This window comes from Lissotriton vulgaris, chromosome 10 (genome assembly GCF_964263255.1).
Source record: "Lissotriton vulgaris chromosome 10, aLisVul1.2, whole genome shotgun sequence".
Taxonomy (NCBI): Eukaryota; Metazoa; Chordata; class Amphibia; order Caudata; family Salamandridae; genus Lissotriton; species Lissotriton vulgaris.
The window spans coordinates 653,575,002-653,598,870 of record NC_141698.1 but is presented as its reverse complement, the minus strand read 5'-3'; positions in this window follow the sequence as shown (position 1 = coordinate 653,598,870).

Genomic DNA, 23,869 nt, shown 5'->3' with positions numbered 1-23,869 from the left:
TAATGTCGCCCCATGCCCTATCAAATGCCAGCCGCCCGCCCCCCCCCCCATCGCATCCAATCTCCTGATTTGGCACTGCAGTTAGTTTCCTGTTGAGCAGCAAAAGAAAAGAGCGGGGAGAAGTTAGTTTGCGGGACCGGAGGAGATGCATGGTAAGTTCTTTTCATTAAATTAATTCTCGCCCCTTCATGCCAGCCGCGACGGGTCAGGGGGTCATTTGCATATGCTTAGGGTATGAAACGCGTGTGGGTGCACACAAGGTACGATATGTGGCGAGTCGACATATAGTAATACTCCAAGTTTAAACGTAAGTGCTGCCACTAGCTTGCACAAATGACTTGAGATAGTTCAGTGTGTTAAAGCATCTGCTGCAGAAATGTGTGCGTCTATTCCAGGTCACCCGTTTATTTCACGGCATGGGGTTTTGGAAATGTAAAAATTCTCAGAATTTCTTGTTTGATAGTTGCAACAACAGCCTTCAACAGATTTCATTTTATAAACATTTTCCAGAAAATGAGTTAACAACTGTCACCACAAATGTAATGTACTATTTGAACTAAGGTTATAAAATTTCAAAATGTTAACAAACGGTAGAGGCGGAATAGCATGATATATGCATTTATTATTGCATGCATGTTGGTGTATGTTTGTATGTGAATTTGTATAGTACATACCTAGGGCTTACAGGATGGCAAATACATGGGCGGTAGAAGGTTTCCAGCATAAAAAGGTAGGGGTGATGTAATATGTAAACTGGCACATCCTTCAACATCAATCCTAAAGGCTTGTAAGAGTCCATAATTTATTTTTATATGGTCATAAAAATACATGAATGATGGATGGATGCAGGGTGGGTGCATTAATGATTGTTCGGTGGATGGGTGGGTGGATGGGTGCATGGATGGATGCATGCATGATGGGTGGTGGATGCATGAATGATGGATGCAGGATGGATAGGATGGATGGGTGGGTGGATGGGTGGATGCATGAATGAATGATGTATGGATGCAGGATGGGTGGATGGATGGGTGGATGCATGCATGATGGGTGGGTGCATGATGGATGGGTGGATGGATGGATGGATGCATGAATGATGTATGGATGGATGCATGGATGCATGCATGATGGGTGGATGCATGATGGATGGATGGGTGGATGGGTGGGTGCATGAATGATGGATGGGTGGATGGATGGATGGATGCATGAATGAATGATGTATGGATGGATGCTTGCATGATGGGTGGATGCATGATGGATGGATGGGTGGGTGCATGAATGAATGATGTATGGATGCAGGATGGGTGGGTGGATGCATGAATGATGTATGGATGGATGCATGCATGATGGGTGGATGCATGATGGATGGATGGATGGATGGATGGGTGGGTGCATGAATGAATGATGTATGGATGCAGGATGGTTGGGTAGATGGATGGGTGGATGCATGAATGATGTATGGATGAATGCATGCATGATGGGCGGATGCATGATGGATGGATGGGTGGATGCATGAATGAATGATGTATGCAGGGTGGGTGGGTGGATGGATGGGTGGATGCATGGATGCATGCATGATGGGTGAATGCATGATGGATGGATGGGTGGATGGGTGGGTGCATGAATGAATGATGTATGGATGCAGGATGGGTGAGTGGATGTATGGGTGGATGTATGAATGATGTCTGGATGCATGCATGCTGATGGGTGGATGCATGATGGATGGATGGATGGGTGGATGCATGAATGAATGATGTATGGATGGATGCAAGGTGGTTCGGGCTCGCTCGCTGCGCTCGATCGCTGCGGTGCAATATGCAAATTAGTTTACGCCCACCACTTTCAAATGTCACCAGCCGCCCCTGGGGTGCCATAACAATTCTATACACTGAGGCAAACACCATTCCCCAGGTGTTGCAGTTGGCCAAAGGAGGTATTAGGCCACTAGGCAAGCACATTGTAAGAATCCTATGCGTTTTGGCAGGACCCATAAGAGGGAAAACAACATCAAGCGGTTCAATTTTCTCAGCAAACCAAAAATTGCAAGTCCTCATGATTCTTAGGATGTTAGCCCATCACCCCATTAATCATAAGGGGGCTAATCGCAAGATCTCCACTGTGTGCAGCACACACCGGAGGCACAGCCCCAGTGGGAGCCACTAGAAAAGCAGGGGCAATAAATTGGATCAGGCGTCTATAAAGAAGAACAACCTGACCATATTTTAGTCCTCAAATGATTTTTATGTGGGAAATTTGGGGGAACTGAAGAGGGTTTTCTTTTTCTTGTCCGTATCGTGAGGTTGGCTGTGTTAGCCTGCCTCACTGTTGTCGTCCTGCTCTAGTTTCTTGGAGTGTGCAGGCTACTTTTTGACTGCTTGCAACGCCGTAAATTCCCTATTTAGAGGGTGGCAGTATAGCCACCCAGTGGACGGGAGCAGTGGGCGCCCTGCTGGCGTTCCAGAGGAGCGCCTAAGACAAGCATGTCTGCAATTGTCAGCATCCAGGCAGCATCCTGTGCCAGTCACTATGTCCAGTTGGTTAAAGAAGAGTAGGTAAGCCTTACTTACTCAAGGGTGGACTTACTGGTTTTTCACTACCCTTTGAGCAGCCTCTCTAGACTGGACCCTGAACTTTCGAGCAATGGTGTGACCACCGTGATTTTTGCCTAAAGCCTAAACCACTTATCTTAAAAAAGAAACTATGTGGTACTATTAACACCTGTAAAGACACAGTCCTTGTCAAAGCTTTCCTTATTAATGTCTGCTCTCTACAGAAACATGCAGTATGAATTCATGATTTTCTTCTGGACAAAAGTCTTGACATACTATTCATAACAGACCTCGCTGGCAGCCTCTTCTAAACTGGCGGTAGAAATGGCTATTCCCTTGTGTTTCAAGATGCTGAACCTGGACAGAGTTCTGGAAGAGGAAGAGGCAGTGCTATTATTTGTAAGGACATCTACTCTTACTCCTCCTTTCCAGTGTTAGATCTTATGGAAGCAGAAGTGCTCTGTTTCTGCTTCTCATTTAATGCCAAAAAGGTGGTTATTAGAAATGGGATCTCTGGTGGGCTAAGGCTTGCGCCAAAGCCAGGCAGAGACCACCACTCTAGTCAGGGCAAGGGAGTTACATGCTAAAGATAACCCCTGCTTATCCCCTGGGTAGTTTGGCACGAGCAGTCAGGCCTATCACGGAGGCAATGTGTAAAGCGCTTGCGCATGCACACAGCAACAACATACCAGGCACACCACAAAAGGAACTCCACACAAGGTGATATCAAAAATAGCCTTTGTATTCTCGTAACACATTAGAAGAGTAATCACATAATATACATTGTGCCACCTGGCACTAGGTAATATCCACAAGGGATTATATACACCTGACAGGGCCAACTGGACCACTGTCAGACCCATCACAAAGTGAACTTAGTAAATGTAGGACATATCATAAACGTAAAACACAACCAGTAGTCACTGGCAACCACTGTACGCAGCATCATCCTGTAACATAAACCATATTATGCACAGTATCACATTTAGTCATGAAATACATTCTGCGCCAACCTCACCAGCAAAAACACATTATGCAATCCTCTCATAAATCTAAAAGCATTAGACAATACCCTCACCTGCATAACTACATTATGCAGTAGCACATAAACAGAACTCTTAGATTAGGGAATAACCTCCTTAACACAAATCACAGAATGCAAATTACCTCATAAACATAAACCACAGTTAGAGGCATAAAACAGGGTGTGTAAATCATAGTACATGAATCACATTTCCTAGCATCACATAAATCACATTAGGGTCTGGCGCCCCACAAACCTCACAGTCCCCCTGGCCAACCGGCCTTCTCAAAGGGGCTCAAATGGCCTATGTCCAAAATGTCAGGGCTGCTGCCAAGGCAGCAAAGTTTGCAGGTGCACAATTGCGCTGTGGCAGAGGAGAGTATCTTACTCCTATCTTACTCAACAACAACAAAAACAAAGAACTATGGCTTAAGCGTGGCAGCTGGCGCTAATTGCAGTGCAGCTGTGAGGAATTGTAGGCCTGGGCACTCACTAGGCCCTCTGAACAATTATGCACAAACGTTGCAGCTGCCCGCACTGGTGTGGTGCAACTGAGGATAAAAACGAAGTAAAGGGTCCTGGCACATCTGTGCCTGCTCAGCCCAACGGGGCTTTTCTAACTCAAGTTGCCCCCTCGTTACAGCTACCCTCTAGCAAGCGAGCAGCTATAGACTGGTCAAACTGGAAGGGGCACGGGCCCCTCTGGCCCCTCAAACAAAGATGCCAGCAACATGAGAGCGGCCTGCTCTGGCGGGAGCGCTCAGGCACCAACACTGTGCCTTGGGGCAGCAATAATGGGGGCAGGCACCAATAGCGTGCCTCGACATACACCCCTTCCCCACCAGCTCCACTCACTAGACTCCTTGCTCCGGACTCCTCTTCTTCCAATGTGGTGGGGGCAGGCACCGACAATGTGCCTCATGCCCCCTCCATATGCAGCAGCACGTGGGGCTCTCCCAGGCTTACGGGAGCCCCACGCAGTCTTCGGGCTGCCTGCAGGAGGTCCCGCCTACAAGCAGGTAGTGGGGCCGGACTTTCGGGTCACGCTAGGCAGCAGCCTGGCAACTTCTCCTGGCGGCTTCGTTCTCCTTTGGCTGCAATGCAGGGTAGGCACCCGCTAGTATCTCAGAATGCGGGGCGGGCTCCCGTAATATAAATAAAAGCAAAGGTGTGCAGTGTAGTTCCTATTTTCCCAATAGGCTCTGCGCATTGGAATAATATATCCTATAGATTAGACGTGGGACTGAGGTCTACTAGGTCTCTATCGAATATACTAGACTAAATTGTGAGTGCCAGCTAGCTCAGTGGTCACTAGAAACTTTCTTGAATAAACAAGAAGGAATTCGTTTCTGACAACCGCATAAGCATGACAACTTTGTTTCCCTAAGATAAAACGTATCTTCAGAGTCGTGGAAACAATAGATAGATATTTCACTCAGTCAATCGTGCATGCCACGTTTCACCAGAGGTTCAAAGAAATAGAGAGACAGGCATTTTCAATAAAAGGATTTATTGAACAGTCTTCTTTCTCAAGCATAAGAAATGAACAGCTACAATCGTAAAACTGGTTGTAAAATAGAACGCATACAGTATAAAAAGTACAACAAAATAACACTGTAAGAGCATTGTATGGTTCCTAAACCATAGAAAAATACATACATAAATAACAGAGGCTAAAAGTACTCAACTTGTGCTTCTAAAATACGCCTACCCCCGGTGTACCTAACCTAAGCTTAGTATGAGGGAAGAAGTAAGTGAGGTGTATCATAAATGTGGAATTCTTTTGCCAAGAATCTGTCCAAGATTTTTCTTAGAGTCTAATCAGCTCCGTACCTTAGTTTAGAATGGAGAAGGTCAGTCTCAGGACTCGATTTCCCAACAACCCGCAAGGGTAGCTTGAAAACACTGGAGCTGGATTTCTCTGCAGGAGAAAAGACAGCATCTCTCTCAGTGCGTCTGCTGGAGGGTCGGCTTCGTTTGACACTTGCTGTAGCAGGATGCGTTGGGCAAGTAGATAGTCGAACTGCTCCAAACCACTGTGTGTTTGCTAAGGCAAGTGTGGGCATATTTATACCTTGAAGTTGCCGAGTTTGACGTAAAGGTGGACATAATAACGTCATCAAAGAGTCTCAGTTCTTTGTAAACTCCATGAGTTCTTGGACAAGTCAGTTCTCGAGCAAGGGAAAGTCCCTAGCTGCTGAAGCCGAGTTTTCCAAGAAATCGTTGTAGATTTTCGGAACTAGTGAAAGTAGCCCTGTCGTATTTGGACTGCATGAGCTATGCCTAAATATGGTTATGATTCTTATGCCTACATAAGGACATAGTGATTTATTTCTATATATTGGCATGCATCCGGAAAATTACAATAGTGTCCTAAAATGGTTTACAACACCCACTCCACACTATTATGTTCATCTAAGAGTAAATACTAAAACGTAGGGGCATATGTAGGTAAATCCATTTTTGCGATTCAGAAAATGCGATTTTCTGCGAATCACACTTTCGGAATCGCAAAACCGGATGTAGGTAAAAAAATCGCTATTATTTAGCGATTACCGAAAATTTGCAGAATTATTGTGCGATTACTAAAATTGCGATTCCTTATCAGCGAATTCGCTAATAAAGAATCGCAAAAACAAGAAAGAGCAATTTAGGTGCAGAATAATGACATCACAACCAGGAAGTGTGAGTTTCCATGCTGCACCTGATTGCCTGCACCTGTTCCAGAGTCAGTTGCTGGCTGAGAGACAGTGAGGAGGGAGTGTGGAATTTTTTCTGACACCAAAGTTGCAGAAATGGAATCCCAGGGTTATGAAAAGCAGGGTAGGGACAAGCAGGTTGATGGACAGAGCAGGAAATGAAAAAAACCTTTTCAGAGAGGGAGCTGGAGGTATTGACAGAGGAGGTAGTGAGGCAACATGAGCTGCTGTTTGGGAAAGCCTAACTTCGTGTTCCTGAAGCCAGGAAAAAGGTCTGACATACAAGAAAAGGTAAACGCCATAGGCGTAGCCCATCGTACTACGGAGGACTTAAGGAAGAGGTGGTACGATATGAGGCAAAGATCGAAGGAGAGGGTGGCCACAAGATTGGCAGAAGCTAAGGCAACTGGATGTGGGACCTCCACTACACCAGATCCGACGCCCCTGGAGGAGTTGGTGGAGGGCACCCTCATGCCTGAGGCAGTGACGGGCGTGGCTGACCTTGACAGCTCTGACACCAGAGACACCACAGAAGGTAAGATGCATGCCATATGACATCCCCAAAGCATCCCCATCCCACTCAGACCCCAACATCCCCATGCATGAATAGGAATCCAGTCCATGTTTTGAGGGTCACTCAGTGGGGCATAATGGGAAATGTAGTCCCATGTAATGTAAGTTGGTCCAGATACACATACAAAGGGTACATAGGGAACAGTCACACTAGCAATGTACAAAATAGACAAAATAGACAAGTAGGCATGTCATTTGTAGAATCAAGAAGTTTATTGAAAAGAAAAAAAAATTCAATTGACACACAACTCCTGCGTGCTATTTTTTGGCACATGGACCGACAACACAGGACACTGTGGCAGCAGTGGGGGAGACAGATACAGCAGAGGACCAGGCAGGGCATGAGAGCCAGGGTGCGACATGTCACACACCATCAGCGCAAAGCAAACGGCGCAGAATTGTTCTTGCACTGATACCAATGCCATCCGGGTCCACAGATGCAGAAGGTGACACACAGGCTGCAGCTACTCCACACACAAGTCAGGACAGATCACAAACATGCACATCAAACACGACTGGCAGTGGTGCAAGACAGAGGGCACGGGCCAACACCAGCAATGCCTCCTCAGGTACAGATTCTGTGTTCGCAGGGCTGGAGGGCAACATGTTGCATATGCAGCACCTGCAAAGTAAAGGAATCACATCAATACAGCGCCAGCTGGCACAACACAACCGACACATGTCGGAGTTGAGACTTGGTGTCACAGCAATAGCAAAAGCCTCAGGCAAATCTGAGAGAAGCTAGGATTGATAGGCAGGCCCGGCGCAGGGAACAACGTTGGTTACACACATGCCTGGACCAGTTTGCAAGGGCTGTCAGCCGGCAATCCACAGCCATATCTATGCTAGCTCAAAGAACTGTAAGCCTGCAACATGAGATGGCACACTGCTGCCAGGACGTTGCCAAGAGCCTGGTGCAGGTAACCCATGCACTTGACCAACTGCGGGCCGCTGTCACTGGGGGAATTGCAACGCCAGGGAGCCTAGACACAGATGGGCAATCCAGCAGGAGCACACCTACTCCACATATTCCTGCAGAAAGGCGTAGGAGTGGCCGTCAGGGCAGAGCTGTGGAAGACAACAGCGAGGCTACTGCACAGGCTGAAGGAGGTGCATCAGGGCATGCACGCCGGAGGTGAAGGGGCGGCATGCACAATGGCATGTTTTGAGGCAGCACATGCCATGAGGACTACCTAAGTCAATGATATTTTGGCACTGTGAGGATATTAACATGTGCTAACTACAAAGTTACAGTCACACTGTGTGACTTTGCTTATCCTGCATATAAGGAAGTAAACATATTTTTGAAACATCAACATTGGGGTCTATTTTCGTACCTAGAAGTAGTTCTGTGTTATGTCATCACGTCTCAGGCGCCCAGCAGCTGCCCCAGCTCCTCCTGCACGTCTGCGTTGGGGGGCTGGATCCTCCTCATTGGATGTGTCGGACTCTGTCAGATCCACTGGGGTGCCCTTCTTGGTAGCAATGTTGTGTAGCATTGCGCAGGCCACCACTATCTTGAACACGTCTCCGGGCTGTACTGTTGAGTACCTCCACTCTTGTGGAGTCACAGGAAACTGATTTTGAGGATTCCGAAGGTCCTCTCAATGGGGCTCTTGTGGCTCTGTGGGCAGTGTTGTATCTCCGCTCAGCAGCTGTGGTTGGATTAAGGTAGGGTGTGAGGATGTAGTCCCTCACAGCATATGCACTGTCTCCTGCAGGGATGAAGTATGTAGATGTTGAGTGACATACTGCAAGTTGAAACATATTACACTACTGTTTGTGTGTGCCATATAATTACCTAGCAAGTATCGTTCTCCAAAATCGCCATTTGTAAGTCTGGGATGTAAACCACAGTGTCTAAAAATGGAGGAATCATGAGTGCTTCCTGGAAATTTTGCAACTATGTCTGTGATGACATGTTTGGCATTGCAGACTACCTGGATGTTTAACGAATGGTATGATTTTCTGTTTCTAAAAACATACTCATTGTGTGATGGGGGGACAGTGCGACATGTGTTCTGTCTACGCAGCCAATCCCATGGGGGAATTGGGCAATTTGATAAAAATCCTGTTTAGTTTGGTCCAGTTCCTGCTGTGTGTCTGGGAATTTGATGTGGTGATGCATCCTCTGCATCATGGCATTGAGGAATGGACGGAAAAAGCTTGATAGTGCGCTCTGGGACACCCCTCCTACAGTGGCGATTACCACCTGAAAACTCCCTGACGCTAGGAGGTGCAGTGAGCAAAACACCTGTATGTGTGTGGGGATGGTGTGTGCCCTGTATGTAGGGTGCTCCAGCATGGGTGTCAGCTCCTCTATCAGCTCCAGGATACTTTCTGGATGCAGCCTGTAGTGCACATGGATGTCCTCCTCAGTGCGTTGGAAGAGGGTGATGCGTGTCCTGTAGATCCTCTCCTGCCGTCTCCTTCTCTCTTCAGCCTCTCGGATACGCAGCCTCCTGGCTATAACATAAAGCCCAGCCAGTGTGAGAAGCCACTGTTGCATTATGGGCCACTTTAAATAATCTGCACCTGATTACCACCTGGCCAGAGTTGGTGGTAATTGAGAAGTGCAAAATTGCGATTTTTGAGAATTAGCTATTTGCTACTTTTACCTACATGGGAAAATGCGAATTCGCAATTTGCGTGACGGAATTTGCGATTTTGGCAAATACTGACACGCAGTTTGCAAATTTGCATATTTATTCGCAGAATCCATTACACGCAAAATTGCTAATTGCAAATTTTGCGATTAGCAATTTAGCATGGGACATTACTTACCTACATCGCATCACACACTTTTGCGATCGCAAACACCCGGAATTCTGCAAATTGTGGGTTTTGCGAACGCAAACGACCTACCTACATATGGCCCTTAGAAGCCAGAGTATGTGTTTTTACAATCCCACCCAAAAAAATACATGAAATGAATTTTTGTTTAAAATGGTCATACACAAAATGAGTATTTGTACAGTATGCATCTAAAAAACAATAATTTCATTGTAAGCATATGATATGATATTAGAAATGCTAACTAAATGAAACACAAAATTTACATTTATGAAATGGCTCTAGATACAGAATAGAAAGTCGAGCCCATCCCATAGCAGAATATACAAGCTAGTTTGATTTGTGAATCAGGTCAATATTGTTTCTAGGAAGTAGTCAAAGAATTCTTGTTCTCTAAGAATAGTTCTACTTTAAGCAGATTACTTTGTGCCAAAGTTCAGTCTGTTTTGGAAAAAAAGTCAAATAAATCTGTAGTGGAAGTAGATTTTAAAACTTTGGAAGCTTTTGTTTTGAAAAATTGAAGGTCTAATTTCAAAGTTCCAAAAGAACGCTGTGTGATAATTTCAAAAGTTATTCTCGGTGTCAGGAGAAAACATTAAGTCATCAAGGCTGGCAAAGAAATCGTCTACCACAGTAGGTGAAAGTTCGACCACTTCATTAGGAAGGCCAATTGTGCACAAATGTGAAGCATCGCCATCAGCTTCAGCCGCGTTAGCAATGTTCATAGCAGATGGTACCTGTGTGCCTGTTGGTCCTCGTATCTCACCTTCAGTCGGATTTGCCGGTGAGATCTCAATGAATGCCGTCATCAGGATTGGTAGCCGTTGGGGGCAACACAACACATGAGCCGTTACTGGACCCAGTAATGCGTCAGCATCCGTTGGCATAACCGATGGTAGTGTTAGGCAGATATTCAAGACGCATTCCTCTCCACAAAGAAGGCATCGTAGAATAGGTAAGATACAATCTTGCCAGATTGGTTTGAATGACAGGAACCATGTGGTATTCATATCTCTCAAACGAGCCAAGCCAAGGATCTGTGTTATGCGTTCACGATACCTCATGGCCAGGAGCGCATCCTCCATGCTGACTTGGGTATCGCTGGTGGCCGGATTTGTCATACAGAGCAGGAGAAATAAAAATAAGATCCCTGCTACGAGTCCCAAAATGAGAGGCAGGCCTCTGAACACAAAGTGTACGAAATTAGGAAAAAGGCCCAGGACTGCTTCAAAGGGTGCTAACAGTCCGGAAAAAATCATCTTAAATACATGTGCGATACCGCTGGTATCAGACATGTTAAAGATACGACCTAGCATTACTGCGAAATGTATTGGGCAGTTTGTTGATAATAATGCATGTATCTCTGCAGTAGTCCTTGCAACTTGCAGTTCATACGTCTCTACGGTTGAGGTCAGTGGCACCGTTTTTTGTAAAAGAAAGGCTTTCATTCTGCTTAAGGTATCAATTCGTATAGAAGACATGTTCAGTGAAGGCCAAAGCGGCGACTCCCCGTCTGTCTTAGTTTTGGGAAACAATACTTGCATACAACAAGTGACCCTGGCTGACACACTAACGAGATAGCCTATTCCTGGCCTCATTCCACAACAGCTGTGATCATTTAACATAATGTAGCTACCATTGGAAAGCTGCCTGAAAATTGGATCTATCACCGCTGTGGGCGAACCTTGCAGGTGGCAAGAAAGGTTATTGGAAGAACCTTTGCAGGCTCCGTGTAAATTAATACATTGACACAATAGTGTACCGCTTAGTGAATTTTCACACTTTTTATCACTAAGAAATACCTCCTTTCCCCCACTCCAACATTTGTGTGTGTATGGTAAATCCCAGGTCGACTTAATGTATTATTTACCCAACCTTTCATACAGGCCTGCTGGTATGTGTTTTAAGCAATATTGAAACTGGAAAGTCGTCACTGGTATTGTAATGGTGCCATGTATTATCCATTCAACTGATGGTTTCTCAGAAACGGTCAATGGTAATCTTTCTAGTTTTTCTATGCTCAGCACCGTATAGTCTGCTCCCCTCTGTGCCAACGAGATTTGTTTATCTGTAAGGTTAAACCCAGTAAACAATGACGTAGTGTTGATTAAACGCCAAGGCACATAGCCAGAACGAAGGTTTTGTAATGTCCAGCCTAACAGCATTATAGAACGTAATTAAGACTAGCCATGTTGTAACATTAGCAAGTCCTGTTACATTATGTCTATGGCAGAGGATACAATGCTGTCCAAAGAACATATTCTGGACGACAGAGTTGTTAACCCATTGTCAACTACAGAGAGTGATTTCTCTAAATTAATACGATCGATTTCTCGTATTCTTTCAGCTGTTTCAATTTGCGTGACTTTCCATGCTTCATTGTATGCAGCGTATATACTGGCGAATTTGAAACATTTATGACGTGTATTACGAGGTCCCAGTAAGAATTCTCATGAATCAATGCCATCTTTAAGCAAAGATAAGTGTTGTTTTATTTCTGGAAGTGTAGATTTCTGCAGCCACTCAAGGCAACTCAAGGGTTTGTTTAATTTTTTTATCTTAGCAATGCCAAAACAAGATGTCTGATGAACAGTGTCATTTAAAAACATCATTTGTTCTGGGATGATGCAGGCTCTAAACAATGCTTTTAAACCTTGTACCTGCCAGTCCGTTGTGCCCCAAACAGTTTTTGTCTCAATGTTATCTTTCCAAAAGTCAAAGCCTAAGGTGGACAATTGAGCATAAAAGGCTGCAGAATAAATTTGTTTAGTATTTGTCAACATACTTTTCATGCCTGTCTTATTAACATTTTTAAAGTTAAAACTTTCTGGGTTTGTAACATTAAAACCTGTGAAATATAGGAATTTTCCAATACATGTTTTAGAACCACCTTTTGGAGGTGTTAGGCAATGTTCCCATTGATTATAAGTTAAAATATTTCAAGGGTTTGCAGATTTATGCAAGTAATGACGGCCAAAATGATTAAAGCAATACATTTCTTCATAATTTGATGAACCTTCTAAGTATTCATGTTTTGTAAATTTTGCTGACATTTCTAAGTCTGACATCATGTTATTAACAGTTTCAAAGTCCCAATCATCAGAAAATGTGCTGGATGAAATGAAGTCACTCAAGGAAACCTTAAATTGGTGTGGAATTTTCAGCAGCTCGACAGGGCCATAAATGTCATAATCAGTTGTATAAACCCAATACAGACGAAGACAAAGGCTGGTGGAGTTTACATGTTGACCCTCTCCCCTCCCTTGTGACAAATGATAATCAGTGGTATCCCAAGCTATTCCACCTGGTAGAGGAACTGCTGTGATGTTCACTGATGACAGGTCTCATTGTTCACGATGAGATGATTTGTGTGGCTTCAGGAGCAAGTTGATGTTCTTACTTGCTGTGTCCATTTTAATGTGTTTTCCATCTATCAGCTTTCCCAGACTTAAAACAAGAATGAGCCATAGCAGGAAAAAAAATACACCTAGCCCAATCCAAAATTCAACCCATGGTGAAACCAGATATGTTTTAGCAAGCTCTTGACCAAGTTCCGTTAAATTTTCCTTGAAGGTTTTATTTGCTGGCGTAGTTTCAGGTTCACTGGGATCATCAGAAAAGTTATCAAAGTTGATTAAATAGCCAGAGTCAGTTCTCTCAATAGTTGGTATTGCATCCGGATTCTTTGAAATCGCTGGAGTTGCTTGTTCCCTTGACATGTTTGTATAGTCAGATGCTACATCATTGAAGACAGGAGTTTCTTGACGAACTGTTATTTGGGTCTAAAGCGGCAGAAGTTCCATGACTTTGTTTGAGGAAATATGAAATTTCCAATACCTCGTCCACTTTGCTTTCCAGTCTCCATTTTGTATTGCCATTGCCCAGGCCCGGCATTAAAGTACGTGCTTGTCGTTCCTTGTCTCTGAAAGGTTGCATCGCTTGCTAAACAAACTATTCCCTGTTTGTACGAGAGATCTCAAAGGGATTGTGCAAGGTCCCAGCATCATAAAAAGGGATTGTGCAAGGTGCCAGCTCTTGTTTGCGTTTAGTCTGGATGGGTGTGTTTGTCCTTCTGGCGGGTGGGATAAGTCACAGGATATGTTTACGCTTGGAGATGTTGCAAGAGTGGAAAAACCCAGAGCATGCGATGATCATGCCTTGCTCTGGTCATACGCCCCCATTTCAGAGGTTATACCAACGTCAAGGATACACTGTTACACTACCTCCCCTTGGTCCCAACCAGTGTGCATACTGTAAAGAGGATGGTCATTTTAAAAGTAGATGCCCGCTCTTAGTGCAGAGAGGTCAAGTGTGACTTATTCCAAGAGGTCGGGGTAATTACCAGTTGGCACCCCGAGGTAGAGGACGAGGATCCCAACAACCACTGCGTACACAGCCCAGTGTCGCTAACTATTTTGATCACTTGGCCCCCCCAGGCTGGAAATTATTACAATGATGACTATTTTGAGGAAGAAGGTCAAGGGTTTCTTTCCCAATAGGACAGCCTAGGACAGAGTGAGAGAGCCGTGTCTATTCCTGTGGATCAGCGTGGTCCCTATGTTATTGTTACTGTGTTAGGGGTACAGGAACAGTTTCTATTAGACACTGACGCGTCTAAAAGCTCAGTTGTTCGCTCCAAGCTCCCTGGGGCTCCTTTTTCTGGCATTATGAATGTTTCGGTAGGATTTTCTGGAACACCTGTCCAGAATCTCGTGTCTCGCCCCTTGCCAATATCGATAGGACCATGCCATTTGGAAGCACCCCTGATACTCACAACAGGCTGTGCTGAGAACTTGTTGGGTCTAGACCTCTTGAAGAGATTACTTGCTACTCTTTATTGTTCGCCTCAAGGAGTGCGTCTCACTTTAGGCCCCAAAGTAGTTTCCCCAATAAAATGTGTCCCTTGACAACCTTCCATCCGCTCTTCATGATTTACCTACTTCACTTTGGGCACAAGGCCCGAATCATGTGGGCCAATTACATATTTTACCCTACTCCATTACGTTGAAAAATAATGCAAGACTACCCCGGCTCCCTCAATACAAATTTCTGGTGAAGGTGAGCAAGCTTTACTTCGCATTATATATGATTTGATTCAGAAAGGTGTTATTGAGGAAACGAGAGGGAATGTGTGTAATAGCCCTGTTCTTCCAGTAATTAAACGTACAGATCCAACACAACCTCCTGTTTATCGTTTTGTTATTGATCTAAGAGAGGTTAATAAATTGGTAGTGCCTCAATTTCAATTTCCAGTACTACCGGACATAACTGCTTTGCTTACAATGATTCCTGCCGCTGCCACTCATTTTTCTGTCATAGATCTCAAAAACGCTTTCTTTAGCATTCCTATTGCTGAGGATAGCAGAGATATCTTCGGCTTCTCCTTAGGAGGTCGCAGCTTTTGATTTTGTAGAGCTCCCCAAGGCTATTGTGAGAGCCCTTCCATTTATAGTCAAGCATTGAAAACACAACTTGATACATTATCTTTACCCCATGGTACGGCCTTGGTACAATATGTGGATGATTTGCTAATTGCAGCTGATTCTGAGTTCCTGTGTCAAAAGGCCACTCTTTTGCTCCTCCGACATTTGTCACAGCATAACCACAAAGTTTCCATATATAAATTACAATACTGTCGACAAGAGGTTACCTATTTAGGTCATCTCTTGTCGAAGGAGGGCCGTAGACTGACTCCGGAACGAATACAAGCTGTTTCACAATTGACGATCCCACGCACGCAAAAAGAGGTTCATGCTTTCATAGGTATTAACTCCTATTGTCGCCAGTGGATACCGAATTTTTCATTAATGGCCAAACCTTTTTTAGCTTTGACATTAAAAGATGCACCTCACCCTCTCCCTTGGACACCAGAATGCCAGAAAAGTTTTTCAGATCTTCGATCTTCTTTATGTTCTGCACCAGTATTAGGTACTCCTGATTACACAAAACCATTTACGTTGTATGTCCATGGGAGAGAAGGTTGTGCATTATCAGTGTTAACACAAACTTTTGGTGATAAACAACGTCCTTGTGCATATTTTTCAGAGGCCTTGGACCCTGTCGCCAGGGCATTGCCGAGCTGTCTAAGAGCAACAGCAGCAGCTGTATCAATCTGCCAATCGGCAGGATTAGAGTTGGATACTCCGCTTGTTGTTCTTGTTCCCCATGCTGTAGACACGTTATTGAACAGATCAAAGACGCAACACCTCACGAGTGCTCGCCTTTCTGGTTACGAGTTAACACTGTTAGCAAGTCACATCACCATTAAAAGATGTATTACACTCAATCCTGCAACACTGTTACCACTTCCATCAGACTCAGATACAAATGAGCAACACGACTTCATCCTCGGAACTGAGGAAGAAACACAAGGCAGAATAGACCTTAAAGATACACCAATCTCTAACCCTGATGGGACATTGTATGTGGACGGTTCATGTTTTAAACTACCTAGTGGTGACATCACAGCAGCATATGCAATCACAACGCTATACACAGTAGTAGAAGCTGCGAGAATACTCCACAATTCAGCTCAGGCAGCAGAACTAATAGCATTACCAAGAGCTTGCGAATTAGGAAAAGGTAAAAAGGTTAACATGTATACCGATAGCCAGTATGCATTCAGAGTGGCGCACAGCTTTGGACGCCTGTGGGAAGAAAGAGGGTTCCTCACCTCTCATGGTTCAAAGATACAACATGGGCAAATAGTTAGTCACTTGCTCGAATCGCTTACCTTACCTGAACAAATAGCGGTCATCAAGTGTAGTGCACACAAAAAGATAACAGATATAAGAAGGGGAAATGCCTTTGCTGACCAAGTTGCAAAGGATACAGCTAGAGAACTGTCCAGCAGAATGTGTGTCGCTGGCCAAGCCCGATGGATTGTGGAAGCAGGGATGTGTGAAGACACTCTAGAGAGTGTGAAGGGAATGCAGGCAGAAGCAACACGGGAAGAAAAAGACAAGTGGAAAGAAAAGACTGGTATGTTAGATGACACTGGTTGTTGGACAGATTTATCTGATCAGCAGAGATGGCTGTTACCTGATGCCTATGTTCTTCCCGTTGTGACAATGGCTCATGGTCCAGCTCACATTAGTGCAAAAGGGATATGTAAGCTTCTAGCACCGGTTTGGAAAAATTCCAACATCCCTAGATACGCTGACAATTTGGTAAAGAATTGTATGATTTGTTTGATGCACAACCCAGGCAAGGGAATGCCAACACCGGCAGTACATTTTGTACCACCAACATATCCTTTTGAGGTCCTCCAGATAGATTATATTCACATGGAAAGATGTAATAATTTGAAATACGTCCATGTATTGGTATGTGCCTTTTCCAGATGGATAGAGGTCTACCCCCTCAAAGATAACACAGCCTTGACAAGTGCCAAAATCCTCTTAAAGAAGTTTTTTCCCAGGTTCGGTTTGCCCCGAATCATCTGGAGTGACAATGGAAGCGAATTTGTGGGCCAAGTTATGCAAAAAGTCTGTACTGGTCTGGGTATTCGACAGAAATTTCATGCAGCAAATCACCCCCAGTCAGCAGGTCTAGTGGAATGCTATAATGGGACACTGAAACTAAAACTTGCAAAAATAAACGCCACCACGGGCCTAGCATGGCCTGATGCGTTGCCTCTTTCCCTTCTATCCACAAGGACTACAGCACACTCGGGCATGGGGCTCAGCCCTTACAAGATTGTGTTTGGACTCTGATATTGAATATCCTGTACTGATTGATTACTTGCATGAATTGACTGATAAGATGTGTGTCCTTCACGAACAGGTGCATGACGCTTTGCCTCCAGTTTCCACTGACCAGGGCCATTCCATACAACCTGGAGATTGGGTCTGCGTACGCAACTTCCAAAGGACCAAGAATCTTGAGCCTAGGTGGAAAGCCCTGCTGCAGGTTTTTCTCTCAACGAGAACAGCGGTCAAGGTTGCTGGTAAAAAGAACTGGGTTCATGGGGTACACTGCAAAAAGGTGCCCCTGACCCTGCCTTATGATCAATGGGTAAAGGAGGGACTAGGAGACACTGTGTGCGAAAAAGTTCCAAGATTTGTGCCTTTCAGTGATGTGCACTTAAAGTATACCAGGACTGACAAAGAGGATGATGAGATCCTTAAAGCAGCGGTGCCATCCTCATTGAAATTGGACACTACTGAGCCTCATCTTCTTTTCTAAGATCAGACTGTACCTGGTTCAAAGAGATATAATTTGAGGCCAAGATTAAACAAAAACACTTTGATAGTGTCTCAGTGACCTTGTCTATGACTTTTGCCAACAATATCCTGTCTTAAAAAGTTGCTGGGCCGTGATAGCAGCCTCAGACTTGTGACCCGAGTAGTGGCATTAGGCCTGCGAGACCTGTAGGATCATAGGACTGCAAATAATCATGGCTGAGTGAAACAACCACCAGTCACGGGCAACGCCTAGAAGATGGGAATGGCTATCCCTAAGACAATGAACAAAGTAAAAATGAAGAGAAAGAAGTATTGTAAATTATTACATAATCGCTAAGTAGTGACTTTAATAATATTGATCCTAACATGCGGTATGATTTCTTGTATAGGATGGGTGCTTCATTTGATTCTTGCACAGCCCACCACCAAGGTTATTGTTGAAATGCATTCTCATGTTACTGTACCCCCACATCAGGAGTCAAGAAGGAATGAGTTCCGCAACAATACGTTTGTCTCTATGTTACATCAACATCAACTGGCCATCAATACAACAAATTGGGTTTGCGGCCTCCTGCCGAGCTCTGTAAACACCGGGGTACCATATATCCCCCTCCCCTTTTCCTTTAATCGCTCTTGTAGTGGTGGTGGGTGTTGAGCGCCAGTTGGGCATTTAGTACTAACAAAAGCAATACAGATGTATGGGGACTGGGGTCACATCTGTACCATTTGTGTTGGCCAGATGGGAAAAGGGTATATGGGACGACTAGTGAAAAGTCGGAGTATGCTGACCGCCAGAACAGGTCTACAGACTTGTATTTTTTGCCCTCTAATAAGACTTTTCGTAAAGGACAGACCTTCTTGGTAGCATCCGGACAGGCACCATTTTGTATTAAGAAAGATGGATCAAAGAAACAAAGGTACCAGCAGGTGTCTGCATGTTGTGACTCTGAATGGAACACACTGGCCTCGCATGGTACCCTCACGCAACACATATTTTGTGTGTGGGAGTAAGGCCTACACTTCTTTGCCCGGTAGCTGGGGCTGCATCTGTTATATTTCCTGGCTACTGCCCCCTATGTATACGGCAGATACCACACACCACATCCAGAAAACAGGAGTGGTGTCTGCCGAAGATACAGCAGGGCAAGAAGTAGTAGATTTCTTAAAAGGGTTTCTTCCATTTTGGGGCCCGATGGTCAACAGTAGAACCATAAGGCACCTTACTCGAGTTGTAGAGGCAACTATTAATGAAACGGCTGGAGCTCTGAGTAATCTTACAGCGGAGCTTGCTGCCGACTGCCTTGTCACACTCCAAAATAGGATGGTGCTAGACATTATCCTTGCTGATCGCGGAGGCGTATGCAAATTGATCGGATCTAGTTGTTGTGTTTATATTCCTGATAAAACCCCCACAGTGTACCAGGCATCCTAAAATTGCATAAGATAGCTGAGTCTATCCATCAAGACGAAGGAAGTTAGCCATTAACAGGATGGTTCTGGGGAATGCTGTCCACCTGGGGTTGGAGAATTATGACACTCATTGGAGTTATTCTAGTTGTGATAGTCACCTGTTGCCTCTGCCTACAATGCGGCCCAGCCATCTGTGGCCTTTGCGCCACAGCATGCATACCCCGACCAATGAATAGGGTCAAAGAAAATGCACAACTAATGCTACAGGAATAAGTCTCACAATTCATGGCCATTGATGTGGATTCAGACTAGATTTGCCTGTGCATGGCAAACGGGGGGACTGAGGAAATATGAAATTTCCAATACCGCGTCCACTTTGCTTTCCAGTCTCCATTTTGTATTGCCATTGCCCAGGCCTGGCATTAAAGTACATGCTTGTCGCTCCTCGTCTCTGAAAGGTTGCAGCGCTTGCTAAACAAACTATTCCCTGTTTGTGCAAAGGGATTGCGCAAGGTCCCGGCATCATACAAGGGGATTGTGCAAGATCCCAGCCCCCGCCTGGTGACTCATGTTTGCGTTTAGTCTGGATGGATGTGTTTGTCCTTCTGGCGGGTGGGATAAGTCAGGGGATATGTTTACGCTTGGAGATGTTGCAAGAGTGGAAAAACCCAGAGCATGCAATGATCACGCCATGCTTTGGTCAACAAAGAAGTCACTGTTGATTGGTTAATGTGTAAAGTGTGTCCATAGCTATATAAGATTGTACGCTGCGGATTGAAGCAGCAGTCTCCCGAGAACTTACCGTGTGGTACTTCTGAGATCACTGTTCATGGCTGCAGCTAAATAAATATTTACTCTTTCTCACGAGTAGAGTTTTCCGTGTCTCTGTTAACAAGACAGGCAAACTCGAAGATTTCAGGCGTCCCCTGCGCCGCTGGAACTCTAAATGGTCCGGTTCTTCATGTTCACAGTCCTTTTCTTACCTCTCCCCTTCCCATTCGCCACCCCGCTCCCGCCTCCCAGCTGCGCCTCCCTCCCACTTCGCCGTTATGGCGGAGTCCACGCGTACGAGCTGCGGGCGCGCCAATTGCGCGCCGAAGGCGTGCCAAAGGCAAGCCCATCTATGCCCGTCCTCGTCTGGACCGCGCCCAGTGCCAGAACCCCTGGTCCTCGTCGATGCCAGTGCACCCGACGAACTTACAACGCCGCCACCCTCCACGCACTCAATGCCGGCCGGAGCCCCGCCTACTACCGAGCCACCCCGAAAGGCACCCACGGACCCTTCACCTTCCAAGCCCGCCATTTCACCTGCCTCCGAACCTGCACCGCACCCGCCAAGCCGAGCCCCAGCAACAACCACCTCAAGTGAATCCTGGTCAACACCCGCTCCGTCCACAGGCACGCCGTCGAACTCTGGAACCTCCTCGACTCAACATCACCAGATGTCTCCTTCCTCACAGAAACATGGATGAACGCCTCCTCAGCCCCAGACATCGCCATAGCCATCCCAGAGGGCTACAAGATCACCCGGAGGGACCGCGTCAACCAAACCGGAGGAGGCATCGCCATCGTCCACAAAAACACCATCCGCATCTTGACCAACTCCGACGACACCCTCACCGCCGCCGAGCACCTTCACTTCCAGATACACACCGACCCCAAGACCACTCTCATCTACAGACCCCCGGAACCATGCACACAATTCAGCGAAGCCATCGCTGACTTCTTCAGTCCGCACGCCCTCACTTCCACAGACTACATCCTCCTAGGGGACCTCAACTTCCACCGGGAGAACAACAAGGACTGCAACACCGCCGCCCTGTTGGATAACCTCGCCAACCTCGGACTCAAGCAACTGGTGAACACCCCCACCCACTATGCCGGCCACACGCTCAACCCCATCTTCTCCTCCAGCAAGCACATCTCCTTCAGCCACTCAACCAGACTACACTGGACAGACCACAGCTGCGTCCAATTCAACTTCAGGAGAACCACGACCCACCTACACCCGCAACAGGCTCCCCGCAGAAGCTGGAGAAAGATCACCGCCGACCAGCTCACCACCGCCCTCAGCCAGAACCCGCCCACCAACACGACGGACCCCAACGAAGCAGCCCGCAACCTCACACAGTGGCTCATCAACTGCGCCGACGAACTCGCACCACTGAAGAATCCTCCCAGCAGGCCCGGCAGCAGGAAGGCCTCGTGGTTTACCAACGAACTCAAGAACTCCAAGAAAACCTGCCGCACCCTCGAGAAAGCCTGGCGCCACCACCAGACAACAGAAAACATGACAGCTCTCAAGAACGCCACCCGCAAACACCACCAGCTGATCTGCACCACCAAGAAGACAACATTCAAAGAACGACTCGACAACAACACCCACAACAGCAAGGAACTCTTCAGCATCGTTAAAGAGCTCTCCAACCCCAGTGCCTGCAACAACGACATCACACCCTCGCAAGACCTATGCGACTCGCACGCCTCGTTCTTCCACCGCAAGATCGCCGACATACACAACAGCTTTGGCGCGTTGACCAAGGACCCAACCACCGAACCAAAGCCCCCCACCACCACCCTCCGCACCTGGACCCGGGTCAGCACCGAAGACAACACCCGCCTGATGAACACCATCCACTCCGACTCCCCTACCGACCCCTGCCCACACCACATCTTCAACAAAGCCGACTCCATCATCGCACCCCAACTCCGGAACATCATCAACAGCTCCTTCGCATCCGCCACCTTCCCGGAGAGTTGGAAACATGCCGGGCTGAGCGCCCTCCTGAAGAAACCCACTGCGGACCCCACAGACCTCAAGAACTTCCACCCCATCTTGCTCCTCCCCTTTCCAGCCAAAGTTATCGAGAAGACCGTCAACAGACAACTCTCCGCCTTCCTCAAGACCAATGGATCCCTCGACCCCTCACAGTCCGGGTTCCGAGCTAACCACAGCACCGAGACCGCCCTCATCGCTGCCACCGATGACATCAGGTCCCTGCTCGACAACGGAGAAACTGCTGCCCTCATCCTCCTGGACCTCTCATCAGCCTTCGACACCGTATGCCACCGCACCCTGATACAGCGCCTCAGCAACACCGGAATCCAAGGAGCGGCCCTAGAGTGGATCATCTCGTTCCTCAACGGAAGAACCCAGAGAGTCTGCCCCCCCGTTCCGCTCCTCGGCCACCGAAGTCATCTGTGGCGTTCTGCAAGGATCCTCACTCAGCCCCACCCTCTTCAACGTCTACATGAGCCCTCTCGCAGCCATCGCATGCCAAAACAACCTCAACATCATCTCCTACGCCGACGACACCCAGCTGATCCTCTCCCTCACCAACGACCCCGCCTCCGCCAAAGCCAACCTCCAGGAAGGAATGAAAGACGTCGCGGAATGGATGAAGATCAGCCGTCTGAAACTGAACTCAGACAAGACGGAAGTCCTCATCCTCGGACCATCTCCCTCCGCCTGGGACGACTCCTGGTTTCCCCCTGCCCTGGGCACTGCACCCAAGCCAACGGACAACGCACTCAACCTGGGCTTCATCCTGGACTCCTCCCTCACGATGACCAAGCAAGGCAATGCCGTCTCGTCTTCCTGCTTCAACACCCTGCGCATGCTCCGAAAGATCTTCCAATGGATCCCCATCGAAACCAGGAAGACAGTCACCCAGGCCCTCGTCACCAGCCGGCTGGACTACGGGAACACCCTCTTCGCCGGAACCACGGCCAAACTCCAGAAAAGACTCCAGCGCATCCAGAACGCCTCAGCACGACAAATCCTGCACATCCCTCGCCACAGCCACATCTCTGCCCACCTGAAAGACCTGCACTGGCTTCCCGTCAACAAGAGGATCACGTTCAGACTCCTCACCCACGCACACAAGGCTCTCCACGACATGGGCCGGAAGTACCTCAACAGCCGACTCACATTCTACACACCCACCCGCCAGCTCCGTTCCGCCAGCCTCGCCTTCGCCTCCGTCCCACGAATCCGCAAATCCACCGTCGGAGGAAGATCCTTCTCCTACCTGGCAGCCAAGACATGGAACTCTCTCCCCACTCACCTACGGCTGACTCTGGACCATCTCTCCTTCAAGAAACAACTCAAGACCTGGTAGTTCGAGCAGTAGCGTCCCCCCCCCCTCAGCGCCTTGAGACCCTAACAGGTGAGTAGCGCGCTATAAAAATTCTGTTGATTGATTGATTGATTGATTGAATCTTCAAAAGTGATGAGTCTTTCAATTTGAACCTCTTGGATGGTAGCAAGATTTGGTCGTCTGCTACTTCTTGGGAGCCCACTGGGCCTACTACTTATTATCAGCCACATGGTGTGGTTTTACCAGGTCAATTGATACAGACCAGTTCTCCTTTCTTCCAGCAAGGGGTGGCAGTAGCACTGTTCTTGTTCTGTGGATTGCTTGTACAGATACTGGTTTTCTGTAAGAAGGCCCAAATTCCTTCTTGTCTGCTATTTTCTCCCTGACTAGATCCCCAACCTTTGGAATCCAGACAGGTCTTGCTGGGACAGGTGTTTTTTCTTCAGTGGTCGTTGGCTTTTCACTGGTGTTGCTTAGACTTCTTCTTGTTTCATTTAAATCCTGTAAAACAGCCAAACGATCTTTGATATCAAATGGT